Below are 16,970 nucleotides of genomic sequence, written 5' to 3' on the forward strand. Positions count from 1 at the left end.
TCTTGGTTTTACACAAGTATAACAATGAACGTCAGTTTGAAAATATCATCAAATAGCACTATCCATCCATTCATCCATTATCCAACCCGCTATATCCTAATTACAGGGTCACTATTTGGATAATATTCTATGCTGGGAGACAGAAGGCCTGTGAAGATTTAAAGCAGAATTTTTGCAGCTACATGAAAAGGAATTCTGAAAAAATACCTACTTTAGTCTGCATAAGACTTGGGACATTGGGAGAAAATGTACTTTTCAGCAAGCCAGTGACAGGGATCCATACAACCAACGCCACAAGAACGTGGCTTAAAACAAACAGTTAAAAGTTCTGGAATTGAACTAACAGCATCTATTTAGCTTGTGAGAACTGGAGGAATGTTATAAAGAAGTACAAAATGGATACATGTAGGGATTAATTTTTATGGCTGGTATTTCTGACAAGGATGCATTTACTAGATATTCATGTTGCACCAAAATGTTGATGGTTATTTTTTAAAGTCTCTGAAGAAATTTTCATCTACATGTAGAAATGAATGCCATTCTAATGACGGAGGTCCTTCTTTGAGTCTCTTCTTAGATAACCTTAGCACTCTAACTGACAAATGAGTAAAATATTATTCTTTATTAATGTTGTCAGTCAAGTTTTTTTTTAACACAATTTTTCTACCTTTGGTGTCTTTTAAAGTGCATTTTTTTCTGGGAATTTTGTCATTTAATGAGGACAAGATCAAATCAGTTGGGTGCTACAGTTTTCAAATGAACATCAATTTGAAGAAATACTTAATGCAGAAAATTGTAAAGTAAATTAATATGCAGGTTATAATATGTAATTAACTTACATAACGTCTAATGTTAATAATGCTGCAGAGTCATCATAAGCAAATGCTGGCAAGTGGCATGCCATTCATTTTCATTTCACACATGTCAGTCTATTATCATTGCCAAAAATACATCATTGCTTTTAATATGCTGAACATTAATTTCACGCAATGCAGTAGTTAGAGAAATACATGCAAGGCTAAGAGTTTAGTATAAGGCAAATGCTAACTGTTAGCAGTGTTGGTCATAGCTTAAAAGTATTTCTCTTCACATTTCATTCCAAAAAAGAAAAACAAACAAACAAAACAAACCTCAGCTTCTATGCTTCTTATTTATATCTTTATAAGTTACCCAAAAGTCTCAACATGTAGTTTTTTTATTGCTTCACCTTGTCATCTTCAACAGTAATGAAATATTCAACATAACTTGAACTGTGGGTGTATTTCCATTTTTTGTCTATTCAAATTTCAGCATTTGCCAATCTAGAGTGAAAGGTGACTTGGTGATATTTGCTGTATTGTAGTTAGCAACACAAGGAAATCTTTTCAGCAGTGACAGCTTTCACTTAAAATCACCATTCAGTTTCTTTAATATGCCTTCCCCGCTACTTTATATTTAAAAACAGGGAGGTGTTCTTAAACTTTTAATTTGAGGACCAAAATAAGAAAATTGATATGTGGACTAGGACCCAAGATAAGGATTATTATATCAGGACATCAGTGCTATTAACAGACAAATAATGGCCATATAATAAAAAAGCAAAATGTTTTTGTTTCCTTTTTATGTGATGAATATTACTAAATGAGAAAAGTGGAAAGCAAATGTATTGTTAATAAAATAATCGCTATAATTCAAAACAAACAAATCACTGCTAGTGTAAACACTTGGTGTACAGGTAAGCTTTAGTAAAGCTGAAGGAAATCAATTTTAGGAGTGTGCAGCAAGGATGATGGTACTGGATAAGGAACAAAGTAGTCAAAAAAAACAATCCATGTAGTTTACCTACTTTGTCTTTAATAACATCATTAAAAAAATTCAAATGAGCTCCAGAATTAACAATATATTTTTCTAAATTTGCAAATAGTTCCACAACTGTTGATTTTGATGCTTGTACCTTCTAATAATTCTTTATATATCATTACTTGAATGTAAATTGCCTTGGATAAATGCTAAATAATAACATTCCCCACTTTTCATTTAACAATTCAGTAAATCAAGTAAAAAAAAAATAGCTGAAATATTTCTAAAAAAATATATATGCATTCTTTGTATTTTAAACAGTGACATTGATTCATTTTGAAAAATAATTTGGTGAACTGACCAGTCTGAAATGTTTAATGTTACTAACTGCTAAATTCCTACAGCTTGTTTCAAACTTTGGGCATTTTCTGTCGTTCTTGCAGTTCTCAATGCTCTAACAAAGTTCTTCACCAGTAGACTGAAATTTATTTAACCACATAAAAACAGTGTTATGAGAAGGAATACTTCCTCACTGTGATATATTAAATTTGATGTAAAACCTTCTTTGCACCTCTGTAATAGACTTAACGCTGGATATGCGCTGTAGGATTTTGGCACAATTTTAAGCCAGATTCACAGTCACCGACTGATATTCTGAGTTGGCTTGAATTTCAGCTTAATCAGCTATAGTTTCACAGGCAACATAAGACAAGTTGTGATGCCCAGTTGCATCTTCTGATTGGTCTTTCGTATGACTGGAAGAATTTCTGTTGATCAGCTGTTTTAAGTTTGAGCAGTCCCACCAGCTAATTTTCTGATATCGCTATCAAATTTCAACAAATTTTTTGAGCAGTACATTGTAGAACCAGTGTTAATGTTGTCATGCTCATTTTAACTGATTGATTTTAAAACATTAAATATGATATAGGCAACACATATACAACTAAATAACCAATCGCAAAAGCATCTTAGGAACATTTACTGAAAGAGCCCAAAACAAAACACACACACAGCAATAAATGACATAGTTTATGTACCTCCAATTCTCTAGGTAAAATAGACCGTATAATCCACACCTCAACAACCCACATATCCATTTATACCTTTTTTGTCCTCTCAAAGCTAAGCAACATAGCTCTTTTCATTGTTGACATCTTGAGAAGCCTATGTTCATACTGTTTTTGAATGCATAAAGCTTTATTGCAAAATGTCCATTGAGACCATGTGCATGTTTAGACCAAGCACCCATGTTGTGGCTTGTCAATCTGAATAAATGTGCTTATATAGTTTGAGCAGATATATGATTGATAAGTCTGTTGTGCAGTGCGAGTAGTTACTTGACCTCAATTCCTAAAAATTGCACAGTGTATGCCCGACATAACAGTGGACACGCGATGAAGCAAGAACCAGGTGTCCATGCTTAAAGAAACTGCTTTTTGTATACAACATATAAAGGAGCTGGTCTCATGAATTGCGAGAAATGGATGTCTGAGACTATGCTATGCTGGCAGAAGTTTCTGTTTTTTTATCATCTATCCAAGATATCTTGTATTTAATCAAACTGACAGCAATCGATTACAATTACAACTATATTAAAAACATGAGTAGGAGACCAAGGGGTCAGAAAGAGAAGGTAGCTAAAGTTTCATGAAAGTAATTCTCGATGACCAATTCTATATTTTTAGTTCTCATGAAGAAACAGAATTATACTTCAAAATGTTTTTTTTTTCAGGTGACTGTTTGACATCATACCCTAGGTTTATTACATCTGGACTGTACTATCTTAAAATATCTCAATTTTAATCCTTACCACACTGCTTGCTGGATTTTATTTTGTTTTAGATGTGCCCTGTCTCTTGGCATGTCAGGTGACTGAGACTCTGCTAAATGTGGTCTAGCCTCACTCGGCGAAACAAAATAGGGGAGGTTTGGGGAAGAAGAGAAAAAGAGCAAGTTACTTCAAATTTATCCCTTTTACTCCCACAACTTTAAGTGCCAACATAGCAACAAGCTCCACAGTGATAATACTTGCCAATAATATAAAATCAAGGTTAAAGGTAATTTATGAAACAACTCACTACTTTTAAGATTACAAAATATCCTCAAAAGTTCAGAAGTAGTGTGTCTCTGTGACCAAACAGTGAACTTTGGAATGTCAAAGGTCTCAATCACAATCTAAAATTTAAAAAGTATTCTCCCACCTAACAGGCATACCTGTAAATGCTAGGTTAGTATTTTTACAGGAAACTGTCTTAATAAGTAAGAACCAGTTTAGCTTGCAAAGAGATTGGATTGATCAGTGTTTCACTCCAGTTATACAAAGAAAACTAGAAGCGTGGGAATCTTAATATAGGAAATAACGTAATTTTTAGCATGAGACATAGTATCTGATCCTGAAGAGTGCAATGCCATGGTGATGGATAATTCATTCAAACAAAGTAATTTTGATAAATATTTGTGCACCTAATGTGGATGGAGATTTTACGCAAAATGTATTTGCGTCAATTCCTAATATGAGTACTCATAAAATTATAATGGCTAGAGACTTCAGTTGTGTTTTAAATCCACACCAAATGAGGCACTTTATAGGAAAAGACAGATTCTAAAATCAGAATTTAGCCTCTTGACAACAAAAGAAATAGAACAGCTCATCTTTAAATCACATTATTACTATGAACATGAAGGGAAGGCTAATAAGATTTTAACTCAACAAATCAACAAGCAGGAAGTTCTCAATGCAATAACAAAAATTACCAAGGCAGATGGAGATAAAATCAATGACTATAACATTATAACCCACACATTTAGAGAGTACTATAAGTCATTATATTCTGTCCAGTTTAAAGATAAGACACAATCTACAGTGTTTTTTAAGGCAATACAAAAACCACAGCTAGATACTCTTAGTGCAAAGGACATGGACAAACGTCTGACAGTCTCAGAACTACTAGATGCTATAAACTCACTCCAAAGTGGGAAAGCAGCAGGCAAATCTGCCAGAGGAATTTTATAAACAATTTTCAACTAAGTTAGCTCCACTATTATTAGCAATGTTTATAGAAAGCTAGAGACAACAAAATTCTACCTCAAACTTTTCACTAAGCATTAATTACCATCTTTTCAAAGAAAAATAAGGACTTATTACAATGTGCATCATACAGACCAATTTCACTTGTGAATAATAATGTTGAGATACTCCCCGAAGTTCTAGCTAGGATTGAAAAAAATACCTTCTTCCGTAATATCACAAGATCAAAACAGATTTACTAAAGCCAGAAACAAAGCTTTAAACCTTCTGTGTCTGTTTAACGTAATATACTCACCCATAAAATCTAACACATCTTTGGATGCAGAAAAAGCCTTTGACAGAACTGAATGGGACTACCTATTCACCACACTACACAGATTTGGTATTTGGCCCAAATATATGGACATGGATAAAACTACTTTTATTTTATATTAGTCCAGAAGCCTCTGTCTGTATTAACAACATGATCTCTAACTACTTCAGACTAGAATGTGGTATTCGACAAGGGTGCTTTCTATCACCATTCCTTTTTTCAGTTTAGATTGAGCAATTGGCCATTCAGTTTCAAAATGCATTAGAGATAAAGGGGATCATCAGAGAAGGACTTGAACAAAAAAATATCACTATATGCAGATGATATGGTACAGTATATGCACCTAAAATCTGGAATAGCCTGCCAATAGGAATTCGCCAGGCTAATACAGTAGAGCACTTTAAAACACTGCTGAAAACATATTACTTTAACATGGCCTTTTTATAACTTCAATGTAACTTAATTTAACTTAATCCTGATACTCTGTATGTTCAATTCATCATAATAACTATTCATGGTGGCTCTAAAATCTGTACTGACCCCTACTCTCTCTTCTGTTTCTTTTTTCTGGTTTCTTTGTGGTGGTGGCCTGCACCACCACCACCTACTCAAAGCTTCATGATGCTCCAAAAATGATGGATGGATTAAAAGGCAGAAGTCTACGTGACCATCATCATTTTCAAGTCCTTCCGTGAGAACCCTAAATCCAAAGAGGACTGTTTCATTTATGTTAGGTACAATGCCCAGAGGGGACTGGGCGGTCTCATGGTCTGGAATCCCTACAGATTTTATTTTTTTCTCCAGCCGTCTGTAGTTTTTTTTTTGTTTTTTCTGTCCCCCCTGGCCATTGGACCTTACTCTTATTCTATGTTAATTAATGTTGACTTATTTTCTTTTCTTATTGTGTCTTTTATTTTTCTATTCTTTATTATGTAAAGCACTTTGAGCTACTGTTTGTATGAAAATGTGCTATATAAATAAATGTTGTTGTTGTTTTTTATATATGGGATCCATAAACAAACTTACCAATAGTCGTTAACACACTAGCAGAATTTCAAACGATACTAGGCTGGACATACGGATATCCATTTATATTAAGAGAACGGTTTAAAAATCTAGAGGAACACGACACAAGTAAATATAAAGATCTTTTTCAAAACAATTTTTTTATCAGCTTGGAAAAAATCAATCAAGATATGAACGGGTTGTCTACCCTCCATCTCACATTAGCACTGAGAATCAATACTTTAAAGATTAACACCCTTCCAAAGTTTCTTTTTCTATTTCACAGAATACCTACAAACATTAACAAATCATTACCCAATTATAAACTCTTATCTGGAATTCAAGATGCCTTCAAAAGGTGAATGTACAAAAATCTAAAGAAGGTGGCGGCATGGCACTACCTAACTTTCAGTTTTATTCCTGGGTGTCAAACATACAAGCTATAAAGTCCTGGGAATTGGCACAAATTGATGAATATACATAAGCCTAGTCTGCAATGGCAATAAAATCTTGCTGTACTTCTTAATATGCCCTGCTTTATGCCCCAGTAAACACTAAATATTAATATACCAATAATCAAATTGTGCCTGAATCACTTAGAATTTGCAACCAATGCAAGATACAATTTAAGGCAAAGAAACCTTCATCTGTTGCACTTCAATGTGATAATAACCTTTTTCATCCCTCTCGGTCCTAAACAGTATTTAATCTTTGGAAAATGTTTGCGATGCAAGCATTGTATCTTATGAACAATTGTGCTTCAAATTTAACTTCCCAGCATTACAATATTTCCAGTACTTTCAAATTTTGCCAATAAGAACCTACCCAATTTTCCACACCTGCCACTAATTTTTTTTTCCAATCAAGTTAGACTAACCGGTTGCTCTTTCTTACCTGATCAGATGATTTATTAATAATACATAAATAATTAATGACGACCCTCATATTATTGTAAAAGTAAGTCAATTTCAAGACTCTTGGGCAGTTCTTGAATCTTCATTTTCATTTGCCTACTTGTAGTCTTTACAAAGTTCTCATGTCAAAGAAAACTTCAAGTATCAAGCACAAGATAGTAACCAACCTTCGACTGGGTGTATGTCCAGCACAGAGATTGTCTCATGTACACACCTGTGCTCAGACATATCTGACTAGTTTAGAGTTGTCAGTTTGTCGAATGTCCTTGGGATGTGGTAGGAAAACTAGTTTTCTCAAAATAAACAAAGCACAGACAAGAGCATGGCTAGTATTTAAACCAAATCTCCTGGATTTATGAACAACAGTTTCTGACCACTGTTACACCCATCCAATATGTTAATTTTACAATTATTCATTTTTAAATGCGTCATGATTTAGTTTCTAATTTATTTTGTTCTTTTGAAGGAGCAGATGTTGATAAATGAGACTCTTCAATGATTTATTTGCCTCTTTAATTTATTTCACTCTAAATCTCATTCATGCCATCAATATAGGTCTGCATTACACCCTGCCACTCCTTCATGATCCAGGGTCTTATGCAAGGACTTTGCTTGTGGACTTCAGTTAAGCATTTCCAGTCATCCCAGGATACCTCCATTTTAAACTCATCCATCTTTCTGTTATTGACTCCACCTGTCAGTGGATTACTAATTCCCTGATAAATAGAAAACAGTACGTGAAACTGGGGAAACTCATTACCGGACTGTTGTTGTGCTAGACCTCATACATTCCCCACTGCTCCTCATCCTCTATACTAAAAACTTTACCTGTAAGGACTGCTTTGTGAAACTCATCAAATATGTGGACAACACAACCATCATTGGACTCACCAGAAATTATGTACCAGTATACAATGGGAGGATGGGCAGCAGGCCCTTTGGTGTGGTGAGAACAATCTTGTGCTTAACATGATAAAAACTGTAGATTTTAGGAGCGGCGACACAATATTATCTCTTCTCACCACACATAATAATAATGTGTCATTTGTAGAAACGTTCACATTTCTGGCATCTATTCTCTCACAGGACCTGAAATTGAAGACCAGTATAGAGTCCATTATAACAAAGGCACAGCAGTGGAAGTACTTCCTCTGACAACTGAGGGAGTTCAAACTACCTCAGAAGCTGCAGATTCAATTCAATGCAGAACATGTCAAGTCTGTTCTCAGCTCATCCATCACAGTGTGGCTCTGAATCAGCGACAAAATATGACAAGAACAAACAATGAATGGTCAGGTGTGCCTAAAAGATCATTGGACTTAGTTATCCCACCTTATAGGATCAGTATTATTCTATTCTATTATTATTATTATCACCAACCCCTCAGATTCAGGCCACAATCCCTTTGAACATCTCCTATTTGCCAAGTGTTGCAGATGAAATTATACTGGAATGCACATAAGAATAGTTTCTTTCCACAGACCATCAATCTCATAAATGGTTAATTCACGTGTCTCTGCTCAGGCTGCATTCAAAAATATTTTTCAGCATTGTTACAATACAGCAGCTACGGATTAACTGGGTATAAGGGTTATTTCCGTAATGAAAACAAGAACTAGAACTAAAAACTGAAATTAAGGCAAACAGAAAAACTAAAACTAAATACACATAAAAATGAGTTATATGTGAACGAACTAAAACGATAACAAAAATTGAGTAAAAACAAAAAGAAACGGCAATAGCATTTTCGTTCAATCTGATTCAGTCGTGTAGAGGTTGTTTGTACGTCGCCCTGAGCGTAGTAAAAACGAATAGAAACGGCAATAGCATTTTCGTTCAATCTGATTCAGTCGTGTAGAGGTTGTTTGTACGTCGCCCTGAGCGTAGTAAAAACGAATAGAAACGGCAATAGCATTTTCGTTCAATCTGATTCAGTCGTGTAGAGGTTGTTTGTACGTTGCCCTGAGCGTAGTAAAAACGAATAGAAACGGCAATAGCATTTTCGTTCAATCTGATTCAGTCGTGTAGAGGTTGTTTGTACGTCGCCCTGAGCGTAGTAAAAATGAATAGAAACGGCAATAGCATTTTCGTTCAATCTGATCCAGTCGTGTAGAGGTTGTTTGTACGTCGCCCTGAGCGCTCAGTTACGTTGTGCTGTTCACTATGCGGTGATCTTGTATCTTGGGCATACTATAGTCACATGGAGCAACTTCCTTAAAGAACTGTTGTTTATTTGTTGAGCACATTTAACTCGTCGGGTTGAAGCAGTAAGCACTTTTGGCTGACAATGGTGAGTTTTGCACAGATGTTTTTGGGTAGAAAGCAAGAAAGTAATGTGTGGAAATATTTAAACTACAGCGCAGATGATAATAAAAGCAAATGTAGCGTACAAGAAGAAGAAATGAGTTTCGAAGTTGCAGCGCAGGGCCAGCTGGATCAGTACTTAGTGGAAGTCCAGCACTTCTCTGGCACCATAACTGCACTCATGAAAATTAAAAAAAAAACTAATAATGATAACATAAAATAAATTTGTCCACTGGTCTGTGCTATAAATTTGTTTTCTGTATGATTCCAATAATTTTTATAGTCAAATTTGCTGAATTTGCTGATCAAATACAGGGGGCAGTCTTGGACTGCGCTCTCCTTTACACACTGGGTTGTTGCATGCAATTGGCGTGTGCCTGTTTGTGTCTCTTTGTATTTCGCCAAAATAATGTTTGCACACGCGTTTATTATACACCCTGACTTTTCACAGTCTGGCTAATATCTTTAATGAATGTGTGTGAAATATTTTGTCTTGCTGATCAGACATAAAACTGCAGTGAAAAGGCACAAGATGAGGCAGACAATACTGTGCCGCACTGAACAGGGTGGATGTGAGCCCAACAGGTGCTCGTTGCTGCTGTTGTTCTATGTAGAGGTTTTATTTTTGTTTCAACTGACTGCCAAAATGAAAGATTAAGGCTTTTAAAACTAAAGAAAAATAAGGAGGACTTTTACAAGAAACTAACAAGATTTTCGTGAAGGATAGGCATATAGACTTCATTTACAAATAAAGGTAACACCATAAATGGTTTTTAATTTTATATTTAAAAACAAAATTTTGACCTTAAATAAAATATTCTTTTGTTTTTCTTGTTAACCTTTTGTTAAACAGTCTGTATTAAAATTGATTAAAGCAGCAGAATTAAAAGCTAATTAAACAAATAAATATTTCAATTATGGTCAAAATTGAAATCCTTTTTTTTTGTAGACCACCTATACTTTCATTTTGTATCGAATAAGTATGAATTGTGAAATTGCAACGGCAAATTTAGAACACATTGAGGGTGCAGAGCAAATGTGCTCTCTCTGCCCCCTCTCGCCGCTATAAAATTGGCATTCTTTCTTAGCCAAATATGTACCTTACCTATCTGTTTGTAAAGAATGCTGATGAGATATGAAACAATGTGCATGCTGCCAACTGCATAGTGTATATGCTACTCTTTTGGGTTCATATATTTGTAATCTGATTCTGAACGAGTCCATGACTCACCAGCCATGAACATCACTGCAAGTCAGTGCTTCAGCACTGGCAGCAGAAATCGTCAACATACAGTCTGCTGGCACATGTGGTCGAGGACCTTGTCTGTGCACCTGCATTACAAGCACTTCCCAAGCGAATATTTTCACTGTGTGGCTATCTGTGCAATGGATGCTGCTGCAACATGAACAAATCTCTTGAAATGCGGGCTTGTTTAAAGCTTAACAGCAACATGCTTGCACAGACTGGTTTCTTGGGTTGAAACATTTGATCTTGCTGACTCATTAGTCCACTTAATCTGTTTGATCATCAAGAGTAAAGCTGTGTTTAACAACATTATGAACTGGGAGTGTATTTTGACTGAAACATAACTTGCATTGAAATATGTGAAGGCCAGAATTTGTGGTCTTTCATCAGAAAAAAAAAAACTAAAATTGTACTAATATTATGTAAAAAAGCCAGAACTAAATAAAATAAAAACTAAAATTTTAAACACAGAACTAAATAAAAATAAAAATTGTTGACTCCACTGAAAACTAGAATGAAATAAAAATTAATTTAATACAATAATATAAAAACTAAAACTACAATTAATATCAGAACTGAAATATCACTGCTGGGTATTTATTCAGTATTTCTGAAACTGCCTTGTACTATCCGGGCATATGTTTACACTCAATTATGTTCTTAACAATTGTTTGTAGGTTTGTCATGTAACTACAGGAGTCAAAAATAAAAACTGAGTTAAATTCCTTATATGTGTGTATACGTGGCCAAAAAATTGGTATTCTGATTTCTCTAGGTGTACCTCTGATAACTATCAAAAGGACAAATTCCAAGTCAAGAATTAAAATACATAGCATGATGAATGGGACACCACCACTTACACACATGCACATACGGTGTTTATATACATTGTCACACACGTGCACATGGGAGGCAGCTAAAGGGCTTGAGTGAAGGCAGTTCTGAAGCATGCCAGGATGTGGCAGAGTGCACTGACTCTTTTTCTCCCTTTCTTGTAGACCATTCCCAGGAGATTCCACCTGGCTCTCTTGATGTCACTTCCGGGACCGAGCCAATGGAAGTAGACCTTACCAGCTCCGGCCCCTGTGATGTCACATCCGGGCTCGATCCAATGATTGAAGAACACGCGCCTGATCCTTATGACCTCACTTCCTGTCTTCCCTTTTAAAAGCCTGCCCTTTTTCCCTTTTCCCTCAGTCTTGTTTTGGACTTAATTGTATGCACATCAGTGCTGTTTATTGTAAGAAATAACGATTTTTGCAGCCAGGATAACAGAATATACGAGTGGCTGCCCCAAACCTTCATCTGAGTATGTCTCATCTTTGTGACAACATATATACATATACACATATATACACACATAAATATATATATATATACTCAGCAAAAAAAGAAACATCCTCTGACTTTCAACTGTTTTTACTTTCAGTAAACTTAATGTGTAAATATTTGTATGAACACTAAAAGAGTCAACACGATAAGACATAAACTAAAAAAGTTTCACAATGTGTCCCTGAATGAAGGGAGGCTCAAAATCAAAAGTACCAGTCAGTATCTGGTGTGGCCACCAGCTACTTGAAGTACTGCAGTGCATCTCCTCCTCATGGACTGGACCAGATTTGTCAGTTCTTGCTGTGAGACGTTACCCCACTCTTCCACCAAGGCACCTGCAAGTTTCTGGACATTTCTGGGGGGAATGGCCCTAGCCCTCACCCTGCGATCCAACTGGTCCCAGACGTGCTCAATGGGATTGAGATCCGGGCTCTTCCACTGCGAGGATGATCAGCTGTCCTTCCTGTCTCCCTGTAGCACTGTCTTAGGCGTCTCACAGTGCGGACATGACAATTTATTGCCCTAGCCACATTAGCAGTCCTCATGCCTCCCTGCAGCATGCCTAATGCACGTTCACGCAGATGAGCAGGGACCCTGGGCATCTTTCTTTGGGTGTTTTTCACAGTCGGTAGACAAGTCTCTTTAGTGTCCTGCGTTTTTAGAACTGTGACCTTAAATGCCTACTTTCTGTAAGCTGTTAAGGTCTTAACGACCATTCCACAGGTGCATGTTAATTAATTGATTATGGTTAATTGAACATGCATGGAAAACATTGTTTAAACCCTTTACAATGAAGATCTGTAAAGTTATCTGGATTTTTAAAACATTATTGTTGAAATACACAGTCCTGAAAAGGAACGTTTCTTTTTGCTGAGTATATATATATATATATATATATATATATATACTGTATATATACACACACAAACAAACACCACTGATGTGAAGTTACAATGATAGTATTGGAATTGATTTAATGTTAAGAGGAATGGCAATTATGCTCATAAAAATATAAATACGTAAAATATGCATTTGAAGTAAACAATGTGTCACGTCTCATCAAAAGTAGATGAAAGGGACTGCCGTTAAGAGAATTGATAAGGAAGAGCCACAGGAGATGTTGATGTTGGTACTCAAAACACCCAAATCAGCACATATTCCTAATGACACCAGTAGAAAAGCACAGACAAGTCTGCACAACATCCACCATCTGGCTGCATGTCTAAACAAATAACATTTCTATCTAATTGGAAATGCAAAAATGCCAAGCCAGAAAATAGCTACAGTGCTTTATAATGCATAATACACAAGAAGATGTATCTAACCTCTATTTGCTGTCTATAGATAGATAGATAGATAGATAGATAGATAGATAGATAGATAGATAGATAGATAGATAGATAGATAGATAGATAGATAGATAGATAGATAGATAGATAGATAGATACTTTATTAATCCCAAGGGGAAATTCACATACTCCAGCAGCAGCATACTGATAAAAAAACAATGTTTTTTATGTCCTAAATATCTTTATGTGATATAGTGATATAGCCCAGTGGGGGCAGGACAGTCTTTTGGCCTTGGAACCCCTGCAGATTTTTTTTCTTTGGCCTTTTTACAGTTTTTTTTCCCTCTCTCTCACCCTGGCCATTTGACCTTGCCTTTGTTATATACTGTATAATATTATTGCCTAATCTTTTTATATTAGCTTTTTTTTATTTCACTTTGTAAAGCAGTTTGAAGCTACATGGTTTGTATGAAAATGTGCTATATAAATAAATGTTGTTTTGTAGTGATGTAATAATCAAAATGACAGAAAAATATCATAGCTGGCATGGAGACAAGCAGCTTTAGTGGTCTATATGTGAGTGTCTGTTTCCTATGTTATATTACAATGTGCGAATTAACCATTAAGGTTCAGTTACCTTGTGCTACTGAGCTCCTGAATTGATAAAAGCAATTTTAGATTTTCATTTTCTCTCAATGTCAAGTGTTTTTCTTAGTTTCTTTTACTTTTTCCCTGAAACTCCAGTGACTGGAGTGGAGTGGTGGCTCTGAGGCTAGGGATCTGCACTGGCAATTGAAGGGTTGCCAGTTCAAATCCCGTAAACTCCAAAAGTGAGTCTACTTTGTTAGGCCCTTGAGTAAGGCCCTTAACCTGCAATTGCTCCGTTCTAGGTATGACTTTCGTCTGCATGCTGGTCCTCTAACCTGCAGGGAAAAACCTGGGGGTTGGTGGCAGAATTGGCACTCCAGTCACCATAAAAAAAAAACCTCACACCCATTACACCTGAACTAGCGTGGTGCTGAGGTGTCACCTGTTGCATGGCTGCACTCGGGTCCTAATCTTGGATTCTGTGTTGGTTTGTCATGTGGTTGGTGCGGCAATCAGCTGTATCAGTACATGCTCCTAACGTCTCTCCCCAGTGGTATAAGGTGCACGGACAGGAAGAATTGAGGATGGGTGTTTAGGAAGATGTAAGTAAACAAAATATGCAAATATTCCAAACTCCAAAATTCCTACCCACAACAGAGTCATGGTTTACTCCCTTGCTTAGATATTGGTTTTTTTTATTTTACTATAGTTATTGCTTTATGGATTGTATCTCCTCAACATTAGTACAGTATGTTGTGATTTTAGCACTACGCGATAGCAAAATGGGCGAATCCTTCGAAAATATCCACAGAAAGCAGGTTAGCCTTATAACTAACCTGCCTAAAATAGGTCTAACCCAAATAAGGAGAACTGATATAGATCTATTTTATAGATAAATAATAAATGATCAATAAATTTGTTTCACAAGAAGTCGAACCATAAAACTCCAGCTTGAAGAGACAAGTCCTACAAAGAATCTTCATAAGTGAATATATTTGACAACAAAAAAAATAGCGAAAGGCTAAATAAAAGAGCAAAAGGGAGTTACCTAAAAGGCAATCCAGAGCAAACAAGTTGCAAAATAAAATCCAGAAGAATAATCCAATACACAGAAACAAATGATCTATATTTTATGTGCTATATTTTATGACCGATGGTGAAAAACAAAAGACAAAGCAGATATGCATTTTTTTTTTAAAAAGATGACCTTTCTTAGTTTTTGAAGGTTGTCGCCATCCTTTGGTGCACTTAGAACCTACAGCAATATTTTTCACTCTAAAGAGGAAATATCTGAAAACAACTGAGCAATACAATACTAAGATGATATACATAGTGGCTCAAACTAGCTGGGGCCCATGGTCACTGCCAGGGGGCACCTGGACATTTGCTGGGCCCTGTTTGGCAGCACTTCTGCCACACAAGGAAGTGCTACTGCAATAAGATCATTGGACACCTGGAGTCCTTCCAGGTATCCTATAAAAGGGGGCCAGTCACCAGTATTCAATGGCCAGATTCGGGAAGTAGAAGGATAAAGCCTGTGTGGAGGACTAGAGGCAGAAGGACTATGCTGTCATTGTTGACATTATTTGTATACTGTTGAGAAGTGGGGAGCATTTAGAAAATGCTTCCCTGCCGAAGAATAAAGGTGTGTGTTGTGTGGTAAACCTGTGTCATGCCTGTCTCTGTCGGGTTGCCTGGCCTTCACAATTTATATATTATATTTATTTATATTTATATATATGAATAAGAATTGAACGTGTCAACGTTCTTCTCAGTAAATATATTTTTAATGGGGTCAACATAAAAGCACCTAGAGAGAACTTTAGCAACCAGGAGACGTGTCAGGGTCGATCTGCCTGGGTGTGTGTTCATGGTGTGCCTTGGAATTTTTTTGGTTAGGAAAAAAGTGCGCCACCACAGAGAAACAGTTAAAAAACACTGCTCTACCTACACCTTTGCTCCTAGTATGCTAAAAAAAGATCTCTGTAGCTGCTTTCTCGCTTAAAAACTGACACTGTGTATTTCTTGGATGGTTATGTTGCATTCTTTGAATAAATTAATAAAGATACTTCAAACTTGAATCATCGGTAGGAATAATCATTTCACTTCTAGATATACTGTAGAGATATTAGAGACTTTTTTTGGTTTTAGTGCCACTCAAATATAACTTATTTAGCACTTACAGTATGTGATATGACATTGATTCAATCTTCTTACAGAAACATGAAGTGAAAAAAAGTGTCATTTTTAAACTTTGCAACTTTTCTCTAGCATTGCACCAATACTGCCATAAACCCTCCTCCTCAACCCCTTTTCTTCCATTCCCCTGAACCTATGGCAGTATTTATAAATCAAGAAAATGAACACCAGTGATACGTATTGACATGTGGCATATCACTGTGAACCGCTTTATATGAAATATTACAGTCCTGGATGTGTATGTAATTCTTTAGGTACACACTCGTTTGCATTAATGGCTTTTAATGTTTAAAAAAATTATTGAAATGAAAATGCCACCCTGACCAAAGCACTGGCTGAGGTATTTGTCTCGTTGGTACCCTAACCCTATGCAACAATAATTTTTTAACACATTAAACAGGCCGGATTAATCACAAAAATGAACATGTTAACTTTCCCGGGTCTTATATTATTTATATATACAGGTATATATATATATATATATATATATATATATATATATATATATATATATATATATATATATATATATATATATATATATATATATATATATATATATTCTATGTTCACCTTTCTCAATATGTTGTAAGGACATAGGGAACCATTTGAAGCAGTAGTTCCCAAACTCGATCCTGGGGACCCACTGTGGCTGCAAGATTTTTTTCCAACTTCTATTTTTCATTGGACTCTTAGTCTAACTTAGTGAGTCTTTATTTCCCAATTTCTGTGTTTTTGAGTCAATGTAGAAATTACAAACTAAGTTTTGTTAGATTTTTATTAAAATTAAATAAGCAGTTATATGGGGAATATGGTTTATATATGGGAATATAGTTAGGGTTAAATGAAGGGAGCAAACTACACAGGAAAAGGGGAAAATATTAGGAAAACAACAAAAGAGAGTTAATCATTTATAGCTTTAGAAAAAAAACAAATATTTCTAAATGCCTTATAAATGTAAAAAGTATACTGT

General features: G+C 35.6%; 1 protein-coding gene across 2 annotated transcripts in view; it reads right to left on the bottom strand.

Annotated features, from left to right (window-relative positions):
* Positions 1 to 16,970, bottom strand: part of dlgap2a (discs, large (Drosophila) homolog-associated protein 2a) — a 1,338,703-nt gene that overhangs the window by 329,920 nt on the left and 991,813 nt on the right. The gene's annotated exons all lie outside the window — the stretch shown is intronic.

This window comes from Polypterus senegalus, chromosome 3 (assembly GCF_016835505.1).
Source record: "Polypterus senegalus isolate Bchr_013 chromosome 3, ASM1683550v1, whole genome shotgun sequence".
Taxonomy (NCBI): domain Eukaryota; kingdom Metazoa; phylum Chordata; class Cladistia; order Polypteriformes; family Polypteridae; genus Polypterus; species Polypterus senegalus.